Genomic DNA, 23,016 nt, shown 5'->3' with positions numbered 1-23,016 from the left:
CACCATCTTAGACAATGTTCTTGAAAAACTGACAAGGCAAATCTGCTTGAAGTTGACAGGCTGAGGCTGGAAAAGTGGCCCAGGATTCTGTTTGCTTTCCCCTGATTTGATAAAGGTCTATAATTGCTGTTCTCCCTAACCTCCAGCCCTCCACTTCCTCCATCCATATACAGGCACCCTTCCCAGAGAGTAATGTGACTACGTTTGTAGCATGTTGAGATACCACGTTGAGGTATCACACTGGCCTCCCTGGAGCCTGAGTCAGCAGATCGGTTTTTCTAGATAGGCTTTGGTTTGATTTCCTAAGTGGTGGGGAAAAGTTTTTTCTTTGAAATTTACATGTATCATCATAGGCCATGAGTGAGAACAGTAACATGACCAGTGTGAATTTTATATTCCATAATATTATTAGCATGGACCTTGGTAACTCTCTGGGTTCATTTTTATTTTGTTTTGTTTCAGCTATGAAGGAAACCTAATTATGACTTAAGCTTTTCGTCAAGGTGGAAAATTCTATCATGAACCCTAGATTCAGTACTCTGAATGGGAACCTCAGCCCTTTTTTTGGATACTTGGTAAGGTTGATATATTCCTGGACAGACAGGAGGAGGGAGAGGGGGTGGTCCCTGAATACAATCATTCCTCCTCTAGATCAGTAGCTTTGTTTCAGGCCTTAAGTAACAGAACAAACTCAGTTGTAGAAGGCTTGTTCTGAAAAATGCAACTGAATATTGTTCTAACGAATGAATCCTGGAGGAGATAAAACAGACCATGCAGATGAGGGCTATGTTATCTTCAGTGCTTTGTGCCTGGCATGGAGGAAATGTTCTATAAATAATATTTTAAATAACTGACAGTACCTTCATCCTCACTGGTATATTCATCAAGCATCTGATGAAACACCAAAAACTGAAATCATCACTTTCTTCAAATTTCTCAACCTCCCTCACTAATGGATATTTTGCCAGCATTGCCAACGGATGGCAGAATGAACTGACTGGACTCTCCTGTGCCCAACCTCTCTCTCACCTTTAAAAGCCAAAGGATCCCTCACCTGTAAGACCTGTACCAGCCTTAGTTTGACTGGCCCTTTTCTGTTCCATAGCCCATTGCCATATCTTTCCTTTCTGCAGAAGAGCAGTGACATGTCTAAAAGCCAGAAAAACAAAGGTCTGGAAAATTTACAAACAACCTAGTCATCCCCTGAAAAATAAAATGTCCAAGGCAACGTGTGATTTCCTGTTGGTTTGTGCTCCATTGTGTGTATGTGGGTTTTATATATATATATATATATATATAAAGCTTTGTTTGGAAAGTGGGTGCTGTACTTTTATCCTACCAAGAAAAGAAGCTTTTGTACTTGAAAATATTTTTTTTACTTGATGGAAGCAATAAAAAGGACAAAACCACTAACAGCTTATATTCATTGAAGGCCTTCCTAACCCTCTACTCAATTTGTTTCTTTGCAGCAGTTAAGTATATTTTGCCTGAGTGTCACCAAGATGGTGAGCACATACTCTGCCCCTCCACACCCATCTTGAGGCCTGACTTGATATTCCATTGAATTAAAAAAGAAAAAGAAGAAAGAAAAGAAGGAGGAAGGAAAGGAGGAAGGAAGGGAGGAGATAAATTCACATTTCCAAGGCATTAATGATTAGTGTAGACTTTCTGAAGAATGTTCCAAGAAGACAGAGATGTTCTATGGCACAGGAAAATGTCATCAAAAACCACCAACCATCAGGTCTTCCTTTCTATATACCAGTTGTTCCCAAAAATATACAGGTAGGGCCCACCCAGACTAATTGAATTTGTATCACTGGGACTAAAACTCAGGTTTCCTAGTTTTAAAAACTCCCCAGGTTATTACAATGTGACATCAAGGTTGAAGACCACTCTAGCCTTCCCCCCACATCTCTTTTCTCATGCAAACAACTTAACTCTCTTCTCCCTCAAAAATTATATCCTCATCCCCTTTACCCTACTCCACAAACCAAGATTCTTCACTAAGATCCGTCCTCCTTAGAAGGCTATAGGTAAGTGGGAAAGTGTGTAGTTTTCCCCATGACAATCTCCTTCTGGTCACATGTAGCATCAGCACCTTTTAGAATGAGCAAGGCATGTCCCCTTTTATTGAATCCAGGAGGCAGAGCTTGTACAATACAGCAAGGAACTTGATATAGTATTTTACAAACAAAATCCTTGGACTAGACTTGAAAGATGCACTCACTTATTCTCAGGCATAAGGATTTGCACTCAAGCCCTGCTAGTAGGTCGCTGTATATCCTCTTCGCAAATAATCCAGGAGAGGAGATTTTACATTCCTTCGGCAAACTCTGATCGTGATGAACAAAAACATCTGCAAAAGTGTCAACTTAGCTGGTCTGGGAAGAAAGAAGCCAACAGATCTGATTCCCTTTTTGCATTCCCCTTCTCTTTGCTACCTTTCTCCTGAATTAACTGCCATGTTTCTATTCTTAGGAAAGGCAATGAGCTATATGGTAGAAAGGACAGGGGGCCAGTCAGAGTCAGGGATTATAAGACTGCAAGAAACAGAATCCTAGTCAAGCTGGTTAAGGATCACCTGGAAGGCTCTAAAAAAATTCCTGGTGGTTTTCATTCAGTGGGTATGGGAGGGGGATCCATGCATTCGTAGTTCTAAATGCTGCACCACGCACCTGGCCCTCAGCAGCCTCTGGTCTCTCCTTCTCTCTGCATCTGCTTCATTCCTGCCTTACAGAGCCAACTCCTTTGCTGATTCCTGCACTATGATACCAGAGGGCCTGTGGCTTTGGTTTGCCAGGGCACCAATTCTGGCCCCCACTCTGCAGAACCTTTCAGAACTGTCTCTCAGTTCAAATTACAGAGCAAATACACCTGCTCACTGCACAACAAGTACATTGGTTCTTCTTTGAACTTTGTTCAAATGTTGGTCCCACCACCTCTAGATGTGTGACTTTGACCATGATACTTAGAACAGAAAAACAAATTTCCACTTCACTGGACTGCTGTGAGGATTAAGTGCAAATGTATAGGGACTTCTCCGGTGGTGCAGTGGTTAAGAATCCGCCTGCCGGGCTTCCCTGGTGGCGCAGTGGTTGAGAGTCCACCTGCCGATGCAGGGGACACGGGTTCGTGCCCCGGTTCGGAAAGATCCCACATGCCGCGGAGCGGCTGGGCCCGTGAGCCATGGCCGCTGAGCCTGCGCGTCCGGAGCCTGTGCTCCGCAGCGGGAGAGGCCACAGCAGTGAAAGGCCCGCGTACCGAAAAAAAAAAAAAAAAAAAAAAAAAAGAATCCGCCTGCCAATGCAGGGGACACAGGTTCAATCCCTGGTTCCCACATGCCACGGAACAACTAAGCCTGTGAGCCACAACGACTGAGCCTGCACTCTAGAGCCCATGAGGCACAACTACTGAGCCCACGTACCTAGAGCCCGTGCTCCACAACAAGAGAAGCCACCGCGATGAGAAGCCTGCGTACTGCAACAGAGTAGCCCCTGCCCTCTGCAACTAGAGAAAGCCCGCGCGCAGCAACGAAGACCCAGTGCAGCCAAAAAATAAATACATAAATTTTTTAAGTGCCAATGTATATCTTACAACTATCACATTGCCTGGCACCTACCAGGTTCGTCTCCATATCCCTCCAGACACAGCGGTAAGGCTAGGAGTCCGACTTGCTGTTTCTCTCTCACACTGACACCTGAGTTACCCCCGCCTATAGTCCTTCCACAGATGCCCACAATGTGGTCTAATGAATCTTGTTGCTTCTCCCTTTCCTCACTTCGTCAATAGCCATTTACATAACTCATTAGTACAGAGAGAGAAAAGAAAGTTTCTGAAACTCAGAGTAGTTTGATTTACTTTTGTCAGACTCTCTGGTTGAGAAGAAAATTAAAACTAAACATGAAACTTTTGTTTTGGGCGTCTGTGGATTCAATTCACCTGTGCTGTCTTAGTTCAGGTAATAACAAATTACCACCTGGGTGGCTTCAACAACAAATATTTATTTCTTACAGTTTTGGAGGCTGAAAGTTGAAGATCAAGGTGCTGGCCGATCCAGTATCAGGTGAGAATCCGCTACCTGGTTCGCAGAAGGCTGTTGTCTCGCCATGCCCTCCCACAGCAGAGATCAGAGAGCACAAGCTTTCATGTCTCTTCTTGGAAACACACTAATGCCATTCATTGATGGCTCCACCCTCATGACCTCATTATCTCCCAAAGGCCCTACCTCCTAATAAAATCACATTGATGGGTTAAGATTTCAGCAGATGAATTTTGGGGGGGCAAACATTCAGTCCATAACAATGCCACCTGTCATTCCTGTGGCCTTGAGAAATGGAGACTTTGCATGTATTCAATATTTTCATTTTTACTTGTTTTAAGTTTTGTAAGTCTTCTGAATGTAAACAAGATTAAAAATGGGTAATAAGTCCAACTATTTTTCCTCTTTTCTGCCTCTATCTCCTGTCATGTTTCTTGTTTCTTTGTAGGGTAAAATTAGCATCTCCCGTTAGTTTTTAATAGCTCCATAAACTCTCAGTTCTACCCAGCCCTACTTTGAGTTAGTCTGTCTTGCTGCTTTTTGCTTTTGGTCAGTGGAGAGACTCTTCAGCTTGTCAGGATATGCCTCTGTAGGACGGGAACTAGAGAAAATTCTGACAAGCAGAGTTTTTATTTGATAAGCTCTCTCATGTGAAGTCAAGTCCTCTCTTTGCCTTACCAGGACAGGTGGTAGAGAAGCTTTTTAGATCTTTTTTCTTCTAGGAAACGTTGCACATCTGGAGAAAAAGCCTCCTTTCTTATCTTTTGCCATATTGTTCAAAGCTTTTAGGAAAAAAAAAAAAAAACAGCAAAGAGAAAATCGGTTTTCATCCAGAGAGGGCTCCTTTTGGAAGCCCTGGACTGCAGAGAGATATTTAGGAGGCAGGAGGTCACTTTCTTTTGAAGTCAGACAGCTGTCTCTTTATCACACTGACAATTTCTGGCTGGGAAGAACATCTGAAAAACATATTTCCCAACATGAAAGTTGAGGCAGCTCTTTACCCTGCCATTTCCCGCTCTGGTCTCTACAGGAGTTCCTCCAAACAAACCTCATGTTATAAGAGTGGCAGGCCCACTCCTACTATCCCATTCTGCTTTGCAGCCTTTTGAAGGTCCCCTCTTATCCTCCTCTCTCTCAACCCCACTTCTATAGGTGTCATGAATTTTATACTTTAGAGATGAGAGGAAAGTCTAATGTCTCAGTGACAACATGCAAATGGCATTTTGGCCCCTGTAGAAATGAATAAAGCATCACATCCACTTTGAAACTGGGAACTGAGGGGGACTGTAGACCATATGAACTTTGGGGACCTCACTCAGAACTCTCAGTAAGGTTCCGAGTGATGCTTTAGGAAGGCATTTTATGTAGACGTGCCATGATCCTGCCTATGGCTTTGAAAGGACATAGGGACACCAGTTCGACTAGTCAGAAGGCCCAGGGATGGGCCTCTCTGAGGCAAAGGAAAATAATTTATGGAATAAGTAGTTAAATAATAACAACAACCAATTTTAGTGAACAGTTACTCTGTACTAGGTACTATAAAGTGCTTTTATAAGCATTATCTCATTTAATCCTGCCACCAATCCTATAATTCCTTCATGTGCAGATGAGAAAACAGAAATGAGTGCAGCAAACCAGAAGTGGATATGTATAGGCATTGTTTGTAGTAGCCATAAACTGTCCATTAATAGAGAAATACTTGAATATGCTTTTTAGTAAAAAGGTAATTTATCATATAATATTGATTTTAAAAACAACCCTTTTTTTAGCCAGATAGAAAGAACAGAGAGAGGATCAAAGAAAATTTGGTGAAGTGAACACATAGTAGGAGCTAGGAAGTCCAATGCCTCTCAAAGAAAACTTTTGCCAATTCTAGACCAGTTCCTTGGTCCTTAAGAAGCTTTCTGTATAATATGTTCTACTGGACTGTCAGGCATAGCACCCTCTTGGGATGCTGAGGAAAGATATAGTAAGGTGAATAGGTAGGGTGACAATAGAATTTCTCATCCAAATCAGGGCCCTTTTAAGAGTAAAAGGGGTGTTATCGTAACTGCCTTGGGCAACAGGCATAACCCAGGAGTATCCTAAGCATACCAGAATGCATGGTCTTGTGCACTGGAGACCCTCCAGAGAACAAGCTTCAGACCATCCCACAAACGGCTGTGACTCTGATTCCAGGTTCTGCCCTCCCCTGGCTCCAGGGCTCCACCCTTATCTAACATCCTGCTACTACATCTATGTTTTCAAGTGTTATGTCTCTTTTCTTCTCATCCCCAACTTACCTCAGGTACCTCTGCCCCAACAAACTCCCTGGGGTTAATAGCTTCTACTCATGTCTGCAAGGGGGTGAGATCATCCTCCACCAAAGACAATAGAGCCACAGAGCCAACAGACCCTGTCTCACTCTCATCCTCTGTGAATCAATACGTGACCACTGCCATCTGCACAGACTCACAGCAAGGCAAACAAAGCAGATGCCTGAACTCCATGAGGAGAAGGAGGCCAGTCACAATCTCCTCAGCTTTGCTCAAGAAGACCAGACGGTGCTGAGCTCCAGGGGACTCAAGGGAAACCAAAAAAAAAAAAAAAAAAAAAAAACTCTATTCCACTCAAATTGTCTCAATCATTTGCCAGGAAGAAAGCCCTGACCCTAAAATAAAAAATGCTCACTCTAGCCTCTTCAAAATGAAACAGAATGCAGACGGGAGATTCATCCTCTCCTCTCCTTGCTCACCCACCGTCCCATATCCCATTAGTCACGAGAAGCCTTTTATGCCACATAAAATAGAGCCCAGGAGAGGTCAGGCCCATTGATTCATGAACTATATTTGTATCCATTTTATGGGGTTCTAAGGAGTCCTATTTTCATGGAGTAAAAAATGTCACTTAAAATATTGCGTAGGGCTTCCCCGGTGGCACAGTGGTTGAGAGTCCGCCTGCCGATGCAGGGGACACGGGTTCGTGCCCCGGTCCGGGAGGATCCCGCACACCACGGAGTGGCTGGACCCGTGAGCCATGGCCGCTAAGCCTGCGCGTCCGGAGGCTGTGCCCCGCAATGGGAGAGGCCACAACAGTGAGAGGCCCGCATACCGCAAAAAAATAAATAAATAAATAAAATAAAATAAAATAAAATAAAATAAAATATTGCGTAGATGATTTATTAAATCCTCCCTTTTCTTTTTTCTTTTTTTTTTAAGGTGGTGACTGCATAACATTGTAAATTTATTAAATGACACTGAATTTTACATTTTAAAATAGTTAATTTTATGTTAGGTGAATTTCACCTCAATTGAAAAAATGCCTTAGACCCATATAAAGAAACAGAATTATTTTAAAACCTTGGAATGGACCAAATTATGATTCTGAATTAAGGAAAAGGCTTCTCGCTTAGGAGTGCTTTCAGGTGTATTTCTCCAGCTTCTCCCTTATCTTTTCAATGGTCGTTTCTTCTGCTTTGAGTTGCTTGGGTCAGTTGAAACAAATGCTAAATATTTTGTCCCAAACAGCGAGACATGGCAGAAGCCCTCTCTTATTCAGCTTGTTACCCAGGTCAAATCATGCAAGTCAAATCACATGCCATGGAAAAGAACAGCTTCCTGTGAAAAATGCCCCACCTGGCAGCTTTAAGCAGGTGTTTGCCCTGAGTTCTCATCCTAGTTGAGGTGGGGGGTGGGATGGGGAGACATCAAAAGGATCCCAAGAACTTGGCTGTTCCACCCAGAGTCCCTTGCCTCTGTGGTTACACCCCCGCTGCAAAGTCGAGAGTGGATGGGGTGCAAAGGGTCAAGTTTAAGGAAAGTCACCCTGTGGTGGGGGGCAGAGGAAGTAAGTGGACAGGCAAAGCGACCAGTGCTTTCCCTTCTCACACACCAACCCCTGTGCTTTACGAATAATCGAATAGTCGTTAACACAAATGGCTGAGCCACCTTCAGTACCCTTAGCTTTAACTGGGTACAGAGGAAGATTCACAGAGACATCTACAGGTCATAGCTGGAACTGGATTAAAATAAAGAATGGTATATACTAACTCGTCGATACTCCAATTTGGATGATTCCATCAAACACTAGGGTCAATTTACTGGGAGTTAATTGGATGAAATTAACTAGGAAACAATTTGTCATTTGTTTATCAGTGTGCAAATTATTCAGTGTGGGGAGGAAAGAAATTGATATTTGTTGAGCATTTACCACGTGACAAGCCTTGCACTGATTAACTCTATATTCAGATGCCATTTGATTTCAGAACAGGCCTCAGGGGTAAGAAGTATTGAATCCACTTCATAGACAACCATGGCTCACACGTGTCAAGTAACTTGCCCAAGTTCCCACAGGGAGGGAGCCCAGTGGAAGAGGCAGGTTCAAACCTAGATCTACGTGGAGTTAGGGCCCACCCTCTCTCCACTCTCCCACTACAGCCAGAAGCTTTTAAACGTATGAACTAACTAAACACAGGGCTACCGACAATCACGTACATGTTATGAGGTTGTAATTTACTCACTCCTCTTATTAGATGGGTAAAAAAAACTGGTAGTTTTAGATAAATAGATGAACATCTTTGTGAATTCCCTACTGCTGAGTAACTAGGAGAAAAATAATTAAGGTCCAATCTGCTATAAACCTTGGTCCAAAGAAACCATTCAGAGTCCCCTTGTTTAATGCTCCACCTTTCTAGTTAAAGGTACTTGGTGATTTCTCTGTCTTCCATCCCCCTTCCTGGCTCCTCTGCAGGATGGCACCTGAGTACATGAATACACGTGGGATCGGGTTGCTGTTCCTAAACTTTGCAACCTCGTGGTAGGTAGGGTCAGGCGCCTCACACGTGACATCCTCTAGCTCCCTGGGCTGCAGGTCCTGGTCGTTTGTCTCTCCACTTGCTGTTGTCTAGCTAAGGTCTGCGGCTCCTGCTGTTTGCAGTTTGTCCTCTGGTTTCTCTTTAAGCTTGGCCAGACCCAGTACTGCCTCCTAGGGGACCTGATGTCTTCCTACAGACCTCATTTGAGCTCCAGACCAGTGCTGCCCTGAGCCTCCCCAGACACACACACTGACATACGTAGATACACACGGGCCAGGTGCCCCACTTAGCCCTCTGGCAAGCTTGCCGGCCAATGCCCTTAGCATTGTCAGTGTTTCTTCTGGATACACAACCACCCCTGGGTACCTTCAGGGTATGCTGGAATCTGGGTCGGACCCCTGGGGGAACTCAGGCCCTCCCTTTAGGCCCACTTGAGCGTGCTGCCACTTCTACTTTGATGTGGCCGCCCCCTCCTCCAACATCAGCGTACAGAATATTCAGTCAACTCCTCAGACTTCTGTACTCGCTCTCAGGTTTATTTAGCAGCTCAGCCAGCCCTGGCAAATGTGGGCCTGAATTATTTTTTCTTTTTTTTTTTCTTAATATTTTTATGTAAGACAAAAATGAACATCAAGAAAAAGAAAATGAACATCAAGAGAGGCCTTTAAAGGTGAGTGTGTGGGAGGAATAGGAGTGGGTTGTGACCTCAGAGATGGGGCCGATCTCTGGGTTGAAAGATGACTGGAAGGGGAGACGGGAAGAGGGCCCACCGGATGACAGATTAACAAAAGTGGCTGGAGGGAGGGCAGGGCTACTTATGTATGAGAGTAGCTTTCCTTTCTCAATTAAATTTTTGAGAGTAGCTTTTCTTTCTCAATTAAATTTTTATCTTCTTCTTAGTGCCAACAAGATAACTTCCTCCTAGGACCCCTGAGATATCTGGTCACTGCAGGCCAACTGGGCCAACACAGGGACAAGCCTCGTTCTAGGGCTGGCAGCACCTCGACCACAGTCTCCTCCACTTTCCTGGCCAGTATCTCCACTCCTGCTCTGTCTCCTCTCAGGGCCCCCAGAGAAGTAGTCAATGTACAGGGCCTGCCCCTACCTTGCCCAGTCCTACCCTCACCCCGCCCCCCGCCTCCGCAACAGGTTCAACATTGCAGGCTGTGTTTGGTGCCTGGCAGATCTCAAATAGAGCTTTGACTGTCTTCAATTTTAGGCTGTTTAAGCTGCCAGATGTCTGATTTCAAATATTTAAACCTCTTTTTTTGACAAATAAATTGCACAAATACCAGAAGTATAAATGCCCAGTATTAGAAAGTATGTCTTTTCTCAAAATGTAACTTTAAATTTTATTAAAGTAACCAAATGTTCATAAGTATTTCCAAATCTATAACTGCCTTTGTCTAAAGATCCAAATAAGACAGTTCAGGCTATCGTGGGAAGGTCAGAAAGGCCCTTCCCAGGGGCTCAAGTACGTCTCACTTGAAATGTCTGTTCCCACAAATCTCGGTGTTACTAGCTCAGCATCTCATTGTTAGAAAGCAGCACCCTGTCTCATCTGCGCTCAGCCACTTTGCTTCATCCCCCCAAAGCACTAATCACATAAGAATGCCTTCAATGCTAGCTTTTATTAGTTTGGGGAACTCATTCATTCATTTAACAAATATGTATTAGGCATCTACTACAGACTAGGCCCTGTTTGGGCTTGGGATTCAGCAGCAAACAAAAGAGACAAAAATCTCTGCCCTCGTGGAGCTTACATTCCAGGGTAAACACTCAGATAATACATACAATAAATAAGACATTATAGAGTATGTCTGATAACAGTAAATGCACAGAGATAAAAAAAGCAAATAAAGGGGAAGTAGAGTGCTGGGAAGAAAGTTGATTTTTAAATAGAAGACTCAAGAAGGCTTCACTGTGAGGCCTTTACATTGAGCAAAGTCTTGAAGGAGGTGCTGGAGAGAGCCATGTCCCTACCTGGGGGAGGGACACCCCAGGCAGAGGGAGAAGCAAGTGCAGAGCCCCTGATGGAGGAACAGCAGGAGGCCAGTAGGGCTGTGGCTGCAGTGGGAATGAATGCAGAGAAAGCCAAAATGTGATCAGAGGACTTGGAAGCTGATTGTGCAGGCCAGTAGGTCAGTATAACATTAGCTTTTACACAGGGTCAATTGGGAAGCTGTCGCAGGCTTTGGCGTAGAGGAGTGATTCTGACTTACATTTTAGATGGACCATCTGGCTCCTGGGTTGGGAAGAGACTAAAAGAGGCAAAGGTGATAGCTGGATGACGAATTTGGAAGCTATTAGAATCACCCAGGTCAGAGCTGGTGGCTGGAACCACTGTCCCAGCAGGGTGATGGTGAGTTTATGGATATACACTGAAGGTCTGCCAGCAGGGTTTACTGATGAACCAAATGCAGATGTAAAAGAATGAGAGGTTTTGGACCTGTGTGAATTCAAGGATGGGGCTGTCATTTACTGAGATTGGAGAGGAGAGTAGTAAAAACAATACAGTTCAGGAAAGGATGTCAAGCTGAATGTTAGGCAGGTGAATTTTTCCCTGGTTATGTTCCTCCAGAGTCCCAGCTTCTGGCCTTGTTGCGGGGCTCCTCTCTTTCCAGATTCTTTTTTCTCTACCCTCTCACCCAGGGTTCCAACTGCCAACGTTGAGCTGCTAGACCAGAAACTCTAAGGTTCCTATTTTTTATTATGTGCCAATGAACAATCTAGTTATTTCCATATGATGAAAAAACTGAAGAAAGCAAGTTCTCAAATTGATTACAAGAAATGTCAGAGTCTGATTCCAAGCTTGCTGCAAGCCAAACCAAAGAATTCTCTCTTGGGAGAAACATTTATTGAAAAGAAGAAAAAGAAAAGGAAAAAGACGAGGAGGAGAATGCAAAGGAGGAAGAAGAAGGAAGAAGAAGTTACAAGGAAGAAGATTAAGAGGAAGATGAATAAATACAAGTCTGGTTGAAGACTGTCAGCTTGACACTGTCTGTCGGTAGGTGGGTGGCTCACCAACCTTCCAGACGAGGTCCTCATTCAGTAATGTTAGTCCAGCATTACTTCCCATAAGAGGCCTAGTACCTTTTAGACTAAGTAAGAACAGTTCTGTCCACAGCAGGATTTGGGACCATGTTCTTTCTCACTTGTTTCCCTACTCTCTATCCACAACCAATAAACTCCAAGTTTTTTACGAGTGATGAGTTCTACCCTTTCACTACAATGCACAGAATGACAACCATTTCTTTGTGTCTAGCCATAATTCCTTTCTTCTATTATGTTATGCTCTAAAGGAAAGGTTTTCGCTGACACCGTATTACTGTATCACTTCTACACATGTTACTGTAATTGGCATCACTGCTCTCCAAACTGCTTTTTTATGCACAGAGCTCCACGGGCTGTGGGCTCTAGAACAGGAGTTTGGTCAAAGAAGTAATGAAAGTACCAACAGCTCAGAGAACCAATCTCGCTGGCATCGTTTTATTTAGACTTTCTATTAAAGAGAATTCTAACATGTACAAAAAGTAGGCAGACTTGTACGAGAACTTCCACATACTCATTACCGAGCTTCAACAATTATCAACTCAGGCTGATCATATTCATCTATATCCACCCACTTCTCTTCCTCTTGTATTATTTTGAAGAAAATCCTAGACATCGTATCATTTAATCTGCAAATTTTCCACTATTTATTTCTAAGGTTAATTTTTTTTTACAGATAAGCTCAATACCATTGATACAATTTAAGAATTAACAATTCCTTAATATGATTAAATTTCCAGTAAGAATTCAAATTTTCAACTGCCTCATGAATACCATAATTTTATTTTATAGAGTTTGTTTGAATTGGGATCCAAATAGGTCTACACGGTGTGATTGATTGGTAAGTCTTTTAAGTGTTTTTTATAGGTTCCCCTTTCCCTTTCTCTCTCTCCCTCTCTCTCTCATTCTCACCTTGCAATTTCTTTGTTGGAGAAATCATTTCTGGTCCTGTAGAATTTCCCATGGTCTGGATATTACCACCCCTCCATGGTATAGTTTACCATGTACTGCCTATTAATTAGTGGATAGATCTAGACACTATCGGCTTGTCTTAAAATCACATGTGCAGTCTACTCTAGTACTATTTCCATTATGAAATGTTACTGTTTCTCACAGGTGTTGCATTTCACTTTCACGTTTTTCAAATCTTGCAACATTCTTTTAAGGTAAGAAATATTTGATAGTTTTATTCCAAAAGGACTAACCACTTAAATTGAATATTAAGAAAAAAATTATTTTAGAACAAAAAACTGGTAAGAACTCTTGGCACAAAAGTTACATTCACACTGAGAATAAAAATGGTCCCAAACCTGGTCTAAGGCAGAACTTTTTACATGATATAATTCACAGCCTCTTCTGGGATGTAATAGGCATTGCTGTTAAAATGCTTCCGAAATTTTCTGATAAACCTAAATAAGATTAAGGACTTCTGGGAAGCCAGGGTTACCCATCCAGCTGAATGGCTAGCCTAATAATCTTTAGCCAGACATTATTTTTTCTTGTATTTGGTTTAACAATAATTAACCATTCACTTTTCTTATAAAATCCCTAAAGGGACTCTTGAATCAGCACACTTAAGGGTCTCATCCCTTGCAGCTAGCTTGAAATAAAGTTTTGGCCCAGTCTTTTAATCCATTTGTCCAAGAAGCTGTTTTAACGTCATTTAGGAAGAAACATTGTATTTTTTTTTTACTACTTTGTGTGGCAAAGAATTTTCATTGAAAGGTGTTAAATGTATATATAAGAGTCTTTAAATGTATGGAAAATTGGTTTCTTTGAAACTTCTGAGCACTTTGATTTGACTAATGGAGAGAAATTTCTACTTTAGATAACGTAATTCAAACTTAGCTGTTATCATGGAGAAAAAGATCTTTCTTCAGATTCTTTCTATAAGCAAATTGGTGCCTTGGAGTGGGTTCCAAGGGCCTTGAGAAAACATCTCTTGATAAGTGGAAACTGGTTTGACATCATGATTTAATTGTTGTATCAAATGTATCATGGATAATCTATGGACATTAATGAATTTAACAGGTGAAGGCTAAATTGGTAAGAAGTGCACTTTACATCTGCATTTAAAAAAAAATATTAACTCAATGGAAAGTAATGATGAATGTTTGGATAAAATTTTAAACTTGATCATAAGTAAATATTGAGTGAAAACATAATAAAAGGACAGGCTGTGTATACAAATATGTATTTTAGAAAATTATTTTTTATCATGTCTGTACAATAATTTTATTGACATTATCTGGAAACTTTTTTAGTAGCCAAGGAAAAATATACAAGTTTCCAAATGTATATATTACAACAGAGTTGAGCCCATACTCCTATACCTTTCAGAATGCTGGATTGTGTCAAATGGCTCAAGATGGCTTAATTAGACCTGCAGACCTCAAGGTCTGAGCAGGGCCACCAAGGGTAGGTCGGGCCTCACCTGATCCTCGAGGGTTGACCAGCTAGAAGTCTGCATACAGGATTTATGCTGGTATGCAAAACAGCTTCCCCATTCTGGGAGCCAGCCCAGATAATTTATACTGGCTCATCTGCTTTCATCAGCCTTGAGTCTACACCAAAAGAGAACAGGATTCCTGTATTAAGGAAATGACTCTAACGGCAACGGGGAATAATAACAACTATTTCACAGAATTTTTACAAGAATTAAAAGCAATAATGTATACAAAGTACTTAGCACAATGTTCAGTGGACACAGGAGGTACTTACTGTTCATTATTTTTAATACATTAAATTATTAATAAATGTATTAAATATTAATGAACATACTAAATTAATAATATTTATTAGATCCTCTTCTTTCCCGAAGTTGAGAGATCCACATGTGCTCAGGGTCAGGGATTATCAATGAAGAAAGCATGACGTAACCAGAATAACTGTGCCTGCATAGTGCTTTATAATCTACAAAAAGCTTTAGTGCATTATCGCACTTGAACCTCAGCTCACCCACAACCACCCAGAGTGTTCTGTGAGACAGGAATAAGTACATTCAGTTCACGCTCCCCGGGAACCTGGCGAAGAAGGCCGTGATGTCGCAGCCACACTCCTAGTAGAGATCTGACTCTGCAGATTCTGACTCTCAGTTATGTCACACCCACAGTCCAGGCCTCCCTCCACATTGCACAGTCGCAAGATTCCAATGTGGGTGACTGAGTACGGGGATTCCCAGGACATCAGACTGCCAGTGCTAAAAACAGCAAAGTCCCAGGCAAACCAAGATGAGTCAGTCACCCTAATTCCAAGAGAAATGAACACCAAACTCTATAGACCAAGAGTGCAAAAAACATTTGCCATCAGAGCCATAGGAAACATGCTGCTTAGCATACGTTGTAGAACTCCAAGGTTACATGGCATGAGAACTGCACATGTTGCTTGGTCTGGGAAGACAGCTTCTCAGATCTCTCAGCTCTCCAAGGGAGGCCGGGAGCAGGCTGCAAAACATTTCTCACCAGGGCTCCTGTCAAGGGGTCAGCATTGGTGTTAGCCCCACTCCATGGTTTAATTGCACTCTTTCTGAGGCTTGGCAGGTGTGTCTCAGCATGAACTGGGTGATCACCTGGCTCGGCCTTCCCCTCACAGAAGCAGATGTCTACAGGAGGGCCAAGCAGACCTGCTACAGCTCCTTTAGAACAGCTGTAATGAGAAATGGTGTCACAATGTAAAGGAGGGGGAACCATCTCCAAACCTCTCCTTTTAGAGGAATCTAAAAACTCCCACTTGTCATAGAATTTAAAAACTTTATGCATTAAGAAACTGTGACATCCTTTCCTTTCAATGCTGTCCCTGACCCCTGTTTTAGAGCCTGTATCTGGAACTCATAGTACATTTGTCCGCCCCTTTTGGATCTGGAATATATGAGTTCACTGAACTATCTCCAGAAGAAATGCTGACTCATAAAGCGGCACAAGCTCAAAAGAGGCTGTATCTAGGTGGGTCTCCTGCCACTCAACTCAGCAACATCTCAGTTCCTTTCTGGAGAATCTGCTTCTCCCTCCCAAGATCAAAAAACCCTGATTTCAAATTCTCCATAAGTTGCGGGGGTGGGGGGACGGGGTGGGAAGAGGAGGGAGAAATCCCTCTAAGGCTTCCTATAATTACTAGACACGTCTCATAAAGAAGGTTGATCTCCAGTGTAAGACAGTGGAGGAGAGGAGTTTGGTTTGTGGTTTGATATCCATTGCTGAAAGGAATACAACTAAAAAGGGCATCAAAGAAAGACCAGTTTTTTCGTCAATGCAGCTACCAGGGGAGCAACTTCCACAAAACGTGGGAGGCTAAAGAGCTACGAGACCAATGTGCAAGCCAAAGACCCAGGGAGACCCTAGGGCCATAGGGAATCTTCTACTTACTATATTATTTGACTACTTTAGGAAAACAGCTATTCACAGAGGGAAAATGACTATATAAGCTTCTAAGAGAGTTCAATGACATATTCCACTCACCACAGTGAAACCCTCTTATGGTCTAAAGAGGCAACCTTAGATGAGGATCAATTACCCAGTGTGCCAGACATCTTCAGCCCCAGCCCTCCAGATGCCCCTTCCACCCTCCCCAACCTTCTCTGCCCCGTGAGAGGCTGACTTCGGCTCTTTGCATCCTCCCAGCTCCTTTCTCCTCTGCCTTCTGGTTGGATTCAGGTAACAGGAGGTGCTTGCAAGAGATGGGCTGGAGATGTGAGGATGGGAGAAGAAGGAGGCAGAGTAAGGTCAGAGGTCTTTCCTTGCGTGACCGAGGGTGGGCAGTGGCTTCTTCCCTCAGCAGAAGTCCACAGCCCCCACCATGCTACAGATACAGATCTCTCTCAATGTTCTGGTAGTTTTTCCTTCCTCTGCCCCTAAAAGCCTATTGCTGGTGAAGATTCCTAGCTGTTACTAGCCCTGTGGATATCTCACCACCCTTTTTTGGTTTCCCTTAAACCCGCCTACACCCTTATAAATAGCCTCTTTGTTAAACTCCCCTAATAAGCCCCTCTGAATGTGCCTCTGTTTCTTGTTGGAACTTTGACTGACACTCTCAGCATATCGAGGATGGTGCTAGTCTGCATGGGGCAATGCAGCAAAATACAAAAGCCAACAGCAAGTGAGAGACAACACAGAGGTAAGCTAGGACTACCTTCCTCCTCTTTCCTACTTTCACCTATCAGCCAAGGAGTTCATACACTGAAAGGGGAGTTTGGTAATGAACAAGGGCTGTATGGAATTATTCTGAGATTTTGTCCCAGGATCCTAAGTTCCTGGCCTGAATGACCAGAATGAAATGATCCAGAGGAGGTTTTCCAAGTAAGTTAAAAGGATCTTGCATAAATCATTTTGCTGATCCTGAAAAAGCTGGTTAACCCTCTCTTTTTCCAATAGAGCAGCACATCTGGGTTTCTCTTACTGTCTTAAACAAAACTGAGTGAGTGGGACAGTCAGACAAACTGAGAAGCCTGAAACCATCTGGGAAAAGTGGAGACTTTCAGGGTCTAGGAAGAGTCAGAGATCCACACAGGAGGTCATCATGGCCAGAGGATGATTGTTTTAAGAAATGAGATGTGAGTCTAGGAAGTGGGGCTAAAACAAAATACCAGCCCAAAGGAGAAAGGACAAGGAAGACACAGTGTAGACTCCTGAGGACTAGAGAACAGGTGTCTATCCAAGCAGGCACAGAGCAGGCAGTTAGCAAAGGTTTTCACTAGAGGCAGTTAGTGGGGTCAGTGAAGGCACACAGACAGCAGCTGATATCATTTCCCTGTATGGCACCCAGCCGTGGAAAACAAGAGGAAAATAGCTAAAGCTCATCCTAGTAGAGCCAACAGAGGACCAACTCAGAGATGGCATGGGGCTCCTCACTGACCCCATATTAAAGCCCACATTAGATCTCCATTCCTGAACAAGGAAAGCCCATAGGTGTGGGTTAGGAGCCCACTGCTAGAGCCAGAGGAACAGAAATAAAGTGAACACTGCAACAAAACGGATGTACCATAAATAAAGTTGGTGCTGAAATGTATTCTTCTACCCTGCCTAGATAAAAGGCCACAGGACAAATGATTTCTTTCAGCAGAGTCTTCACAAAAAAGGAAAGTATTCTTGTTTTTTTTAAAGTAATTTTTAATTTTATTTATTTATTGGCTGCATTGGGTCTTCGTTGCTGCGTGCAGACTTTCTCTAGTTGCGGCGAGCAGGGGCTACTCTTGTTGTGGTGCGCGGGCTTCTCACTGCGGTGGCTTCTCTTGTTGCGGAGCACAGGCTCTAGGCACGCGGGCTTCAGTAGTTGCAGCACAGGGGCTCAGTAACTGTGGCTTGCGGGCTCTAGAGTGCAAGCTCAGTAGTTGCGGTGCACGGGCTTAGTTGCTCCGCGGCACGTGGGATCTTCCCGGACCAGGGCTCGAACCTGTGTGCCCTGCATTGGCAGGTGGGTTCTTAACCACTGCGCCACCAGGGAAGTCCCAGGAAAGTATTCTTATCTTACTTTCGGCATTTGTTTAAGTAAAAGTACATAAGGCCCAATATTTCTCCAAATACGACATATCAGAGAGCAAAGTTAAGGAATGAAGCCCTGCTAGAAATCTGACCGGGTATTTTCTATGCAACTTACAGGTGCGAAATCAAGATTCTGAGTTCATATTTTCCTCCTCATGTCAATTGGCTCTCCTTTACCCCCCCCCCCACAATTGGCAATCAAATATAGTTAGGATGGTGGTCACTAGGCAACTGAAGTTGAAGCAGCGAGAAGTTGAAGAAAATACGCATAAAACAGGTATGTGGCACATAATTAACAAGTCAGAAGTATTTACTAACTGAAGATAGAAGATAATATAGGCTCCTAAATGAGACATGAATTTTAGTCATGTTGGGAAGGAAGAACAAGAGCAAGAGACTTGAAGGATCTCACTCCTTAAAATGAAAGGAAACTTGGGAATTTGATCTTTCTCAGGAGTCTGACCTTGACCATCACAGCTACATCATCGTAAGGAGTTGAAACCTAACATAGCTACCTATTATGTATTGGCTTTGTATGAACACAAAGACAGTACTTCCACTCACCAAAAAACAATTCTTTTCTCATATCACATGAAGGATTCTCTTTCCTGGAATTCTGAATTCAAACATATATATGCTAGGGCTTCCCTGGTGGCGCAGTGGTTGAGAGTCCGCCTGCCGATGCAGGGGACACGGGTTCGAGCCCCGGTCCGGGAGGATCCCACATGCCACGGAGTGGCTGGGCCCGTGAGCCATGGCCGCTGAGCCTGTGCGTCCGGAGCCTGTGCTCCGCAACGGGAGAGGCCACAACAGTGAGAGGCCCGCGTACCGCAAAAAAACAAACAAAAAAATATATATATGCTAAATATATTTTATATATAATATGTAAACATATATCATATAAATAAATGTATATCTATATATCTATACATACATTTATAATATATAAAATGAATGCCTATATATCTACACTCATTTATATTCTATATATCTGTACTAATTTTATATATCTATACCCATTCATTGAAGAGTAATTGGCTCTCATGTTCAAAGCCCTATGTTTGATGCTGGGAAGGCAGAAATGAATAAGATATCTTCTCTATCACAATTTAATTGGAGAAGCTGACTGATACAATATATCAAATTAAAATCTAATGTGGTAAGTGCTATCAGAGAATATAATTAATAATTAGTTACCCAGTGCCCACATAGTACCATATACATACATTTATTACAGCTCATAACACATTATTCAAGACATGTGTCCTCACAGTCTCTCCCCCAGCCTCTCAAAGAAGAAGCTGGACTATAATACTTATCACAGCGCCCAACAAGTGTCTGGTGTTTTAATAAGAATTAAATAGATAATGCTATGCAAGTTCTCCGAAAAATATAAAATGTGACACAATACAGACAACTGTCATTGTTTATTCAATAGAGTTGAAAATAGAGAAACTGGGATTGACATATATACATTATTGATACTATGTATAAAATAGATAAATAATGAGAACCTACTGTATAGCACAGGGAACTCTACTCAGTGCTCTGTGGTGATCTAAATGGGAAGGAAATCCGAAAAAGAGGGGATATATTTATATGCACAGCTGATTCACTTTGCTGTACAGTAGAAACTAACACACATTGTAAAGCAACTAGATTCCAATAAGAATTTAAAAAAAAAATAAACCCATTAAAAGATAAAAAAGAGCCAACTCTTTTTTTCTTAAATAACGTCACTGAGAAGGACATAAGTAGTATATTAACACGTCCAGGCAAAATGAATCAAAATGGAACAACGTCTGCTGGAGACCTGATGGTCAGATTTTAAATGATCAGTCCCTTTGAAATTCATACTCAGGAAAATTGTGAAATTTTCATTATCCCAATAATTGTGTTATGACTTAAAAAATTAAAGAAACCACCACATTCCAGCTTGCTTAGTATTTCCACAGTAGAAATAAATGGTAATACAGGTTTTACTGAGAATTTCCATTTGTTGAACACAGCCGGAAATTGGTGGCAGCTGAGCTCTGCCAATGAGAAACCAGTTTGGGTTAGACTGATGTGAAAATGAAACTACTAACTACTGTAGTGTATCAGAATGTGGTAAAGTGGTTTTAAATCCTAGCCTTAGTGATTTATTGAAAAGCAAGAAGTGACTTATTAGAAAGAAAGAAGTAAAGAAGAAGAGGAGTTAATGATGATGAAAGATAGAAGAAACGATTGTGAAACCAGCCAATTCCTTCCTTCAGTTTTTGCACCTGTGTTTTATTGCACTAAAAGGGAGAGCACAAAAGCTGAATTTACTTTGTCTTATTTTTTTCTCTTTTTTTAAGCATAGGAGAAAGAGTGATGGTAAGATAGAAATAAGAAGGGAGAGTTGTGAGTAAAAATAAATGAATTGGTAAAGAGGAGCAAATAAAAGATAGAAATCTGAGAACTTAAAAAATGGAGGGATAAAAGTAAGAAAATTGGCCAGGAAACAGACAGAATTCGTTCCTTTGTGCAATGTATTTTTGCCCCTCAAAATGGTGAAACAAGTACCTTGGTAAAGGTTTAATATTTTCTTTTTTCTTTTTCTAATGTGTTAACATTCATCATCCTACTTCTTGTTCTAGAATGTTAAACACTAATCACCATTATCCCCTCCTTCCTACTCTTATCCTTTCATATTTTAACTGTTTTTTTAGGCAAGAATTTCAAGATCATATAGCTTAAAGTTTGGAGCAACTGGGTTGGGATTACTTTTTTCCAGAACAATAACACCAATTCTATGTGGTGAGACAAATTATCAAAAATTAACAGTGGCCCAAACTGTTGGAGTCCAAGCCATCCAAAGATTTTAGAAGTGGTCGACTTGTAAGCATCATCCCTAAAGCTGGGATAAATATATCTGTAGGTTACAGAACCTTTGTAAGAATGAAATGAGTTAACATTTATAAAGGCACTAGCAGAGGTTAGGCAATCGCAAGAGCTCAATAGTTGGATTTTGATTCAGTTTAAAGTAAGGATTTGTGCTTGAATTGTTTCAATAACTGTAGCATCAAAAACTTAACTTTTCTTTAACTGAGGGAAATGCGTGTTTTTGATACTTTCTTATCCTTTAACACCTTTGAGATGTAAAATCTACGAAATAAAAACTACTCCTATAGAGGTGCTCAAAGAAGGAGTGATGGGAACTTTCCCCTAATGAAAACCTGGTCCAAGATTTCCTCCTTTTTCAAAGGAAAATCTGTCCTTACACTCATTTTCTGACATCATGACTTCATAATCTTTCCTGTCCAGAAATGATCTGGACAAAATGATTACATTTTGCAACATTCTTTTAAACAGCACAGGCATGATGGCACTTCTCCAACTTTCTCCCAGTTTTCCTCTAAGCAGATAGATAGCATAGGCAGATGTTTACACATCTAGCTGTCTTGCTAGAGGAGTACTATAAAAATAAATTCACGATGGCAATTTCCTCAAAGGAAAGGGTAAAATATGTGCCAAGTAATTTAATTTTAAAAGTGACTTTAAGACGGGAAATCAGGAGCTGCTTTGTGGGAAACTCAGGGAAGGCTGAGGATTGTGGTGAAGGCACAGATCCTGTACCACCCCGAACTTAGTGGGGTTGACCCCTGCAAGCAAAAGCTTGTAAGCCCTTTGTAGAACAATATCTTATTTTCGGGCCTCTGACTGCCAGTCCTCGCTCTGGTTAATATCATCAAGGGAATCCTTTCCTGACAGAATGCAATTTAGGATCTATTAAATATGATTACTTGGCCTTGAAAATGATGGATATTGGACAGAATTATAGAATCACTTTACAAAAGAAAGGTCTCTTTTACATCCTTTCTGTGGAGCCTAAAATGAAGCCTGGGGAAATCCCTCAGTGGGGTTGTGGCATTTTCAGGTTAGGTTTATGAAAAAGGGAATTGATATTCATATTAAAAACTGTAAAAATTAAGCAAGGTGAAGATAGTGAGTATGCAGACAGCTGTGACGTGTGTCTGAAGGGTGAGTGGCATGTTGCCCAACTGATTTACTTGCTTTAATTATATTAGTAATGTGAAAGTTGACATGATTTGAAACAAGCTCTTTGGGTTTTTCATTCAAATACTAGTCCCCAGTCACTACTTTTTACCGTCCTCCCAACTTCCAATTACTTCATTGCTGGGTTTGCTTTGGAGGTGGCCTATGCTTGAGTTTTTATTTAATTACATTTTGTTCTTGGTTATAAAAGTAATATATGGTCACTGAAAAAATTACAAAACATAAAAAATTGCAAAAAAGAAATTAAAATCACTAATAATTCTCCCATCAAGAGATTACCATTAACATTTTGCTGTATACCAACTAGACTTTTCTTTTATATATGTATATATCTGTATTATTTTTATTACTTAATTGATATAATGTCATATATACTATTTTCTAAAATTTTAAACAATATTTAACATGATCATACTCCCATATTTTTAAGTATTATTCTATTATGAGATATTTGACAGTATATGAGATATTTGGTGGTTATAAACTGTTCATTGTATGTATGTACCATCAATTTTTAAACTGATGTGCAATTGAGGAGAATTCAGAATATCTATTTATATTTCTTAACCATAATCAGATAACTCTTTGCACACATCCCTAGTTACTTCCTTAGGATACAT

The 23,016-nt window shown here is 41.6% G+C and overlaps 1 long non-coding RNA gene across 3 annotated transcripts in view; it reads right to left on the bottom strand.

Annotated features, from left to right (window-relative positions):
* LOC113607982 (uncharacterized) overlaps positions 1–23,016 on the bottom strand; it is a 103,893-nt gene that overhangs the window by 39,859 nt on the left and 41,018 nt on the right. Inside the window, exon 3 of one of the 3 annotated variants that reach the window (XR_003428163.1) lies at positions 14,317–14,446. The exons of the other annotated variants lie outside the window; for them this stretch is intronic. This is a non-coding gene — a long non-coding RNA (uncharacterized LOC113607982). The remainder of the gene's footprint in view (positions 1–14,316; positions 14,447–23,016) is intronic. 3 annotated transcript variants of the gene reach the window in all.

The sequence above is a fragment of the Aethalodelphis obliquidens genome, unplaced genomic scaffold (genome assembly GCF_003676395.1).
Source record: "Aethalodelphis obliquidens isolate GAN/ISIS:26980383/991018 unplaced genomic scaffold, ASM367639v1 scaffold51, whole genome shotgun sequence".
Lineage (NCBI taxonomy): Eukaryota > Metazoa > Chordata > Mammalia > Artiodactyla > Delphinidae > Aethalodelphis > Aethalodelphis obliquidens.
The sequence above is the reverse complement of the archived record's forward strand: the minus strand, read 5'-3'. Positions and strand labels throughout refer to the sequence as shown.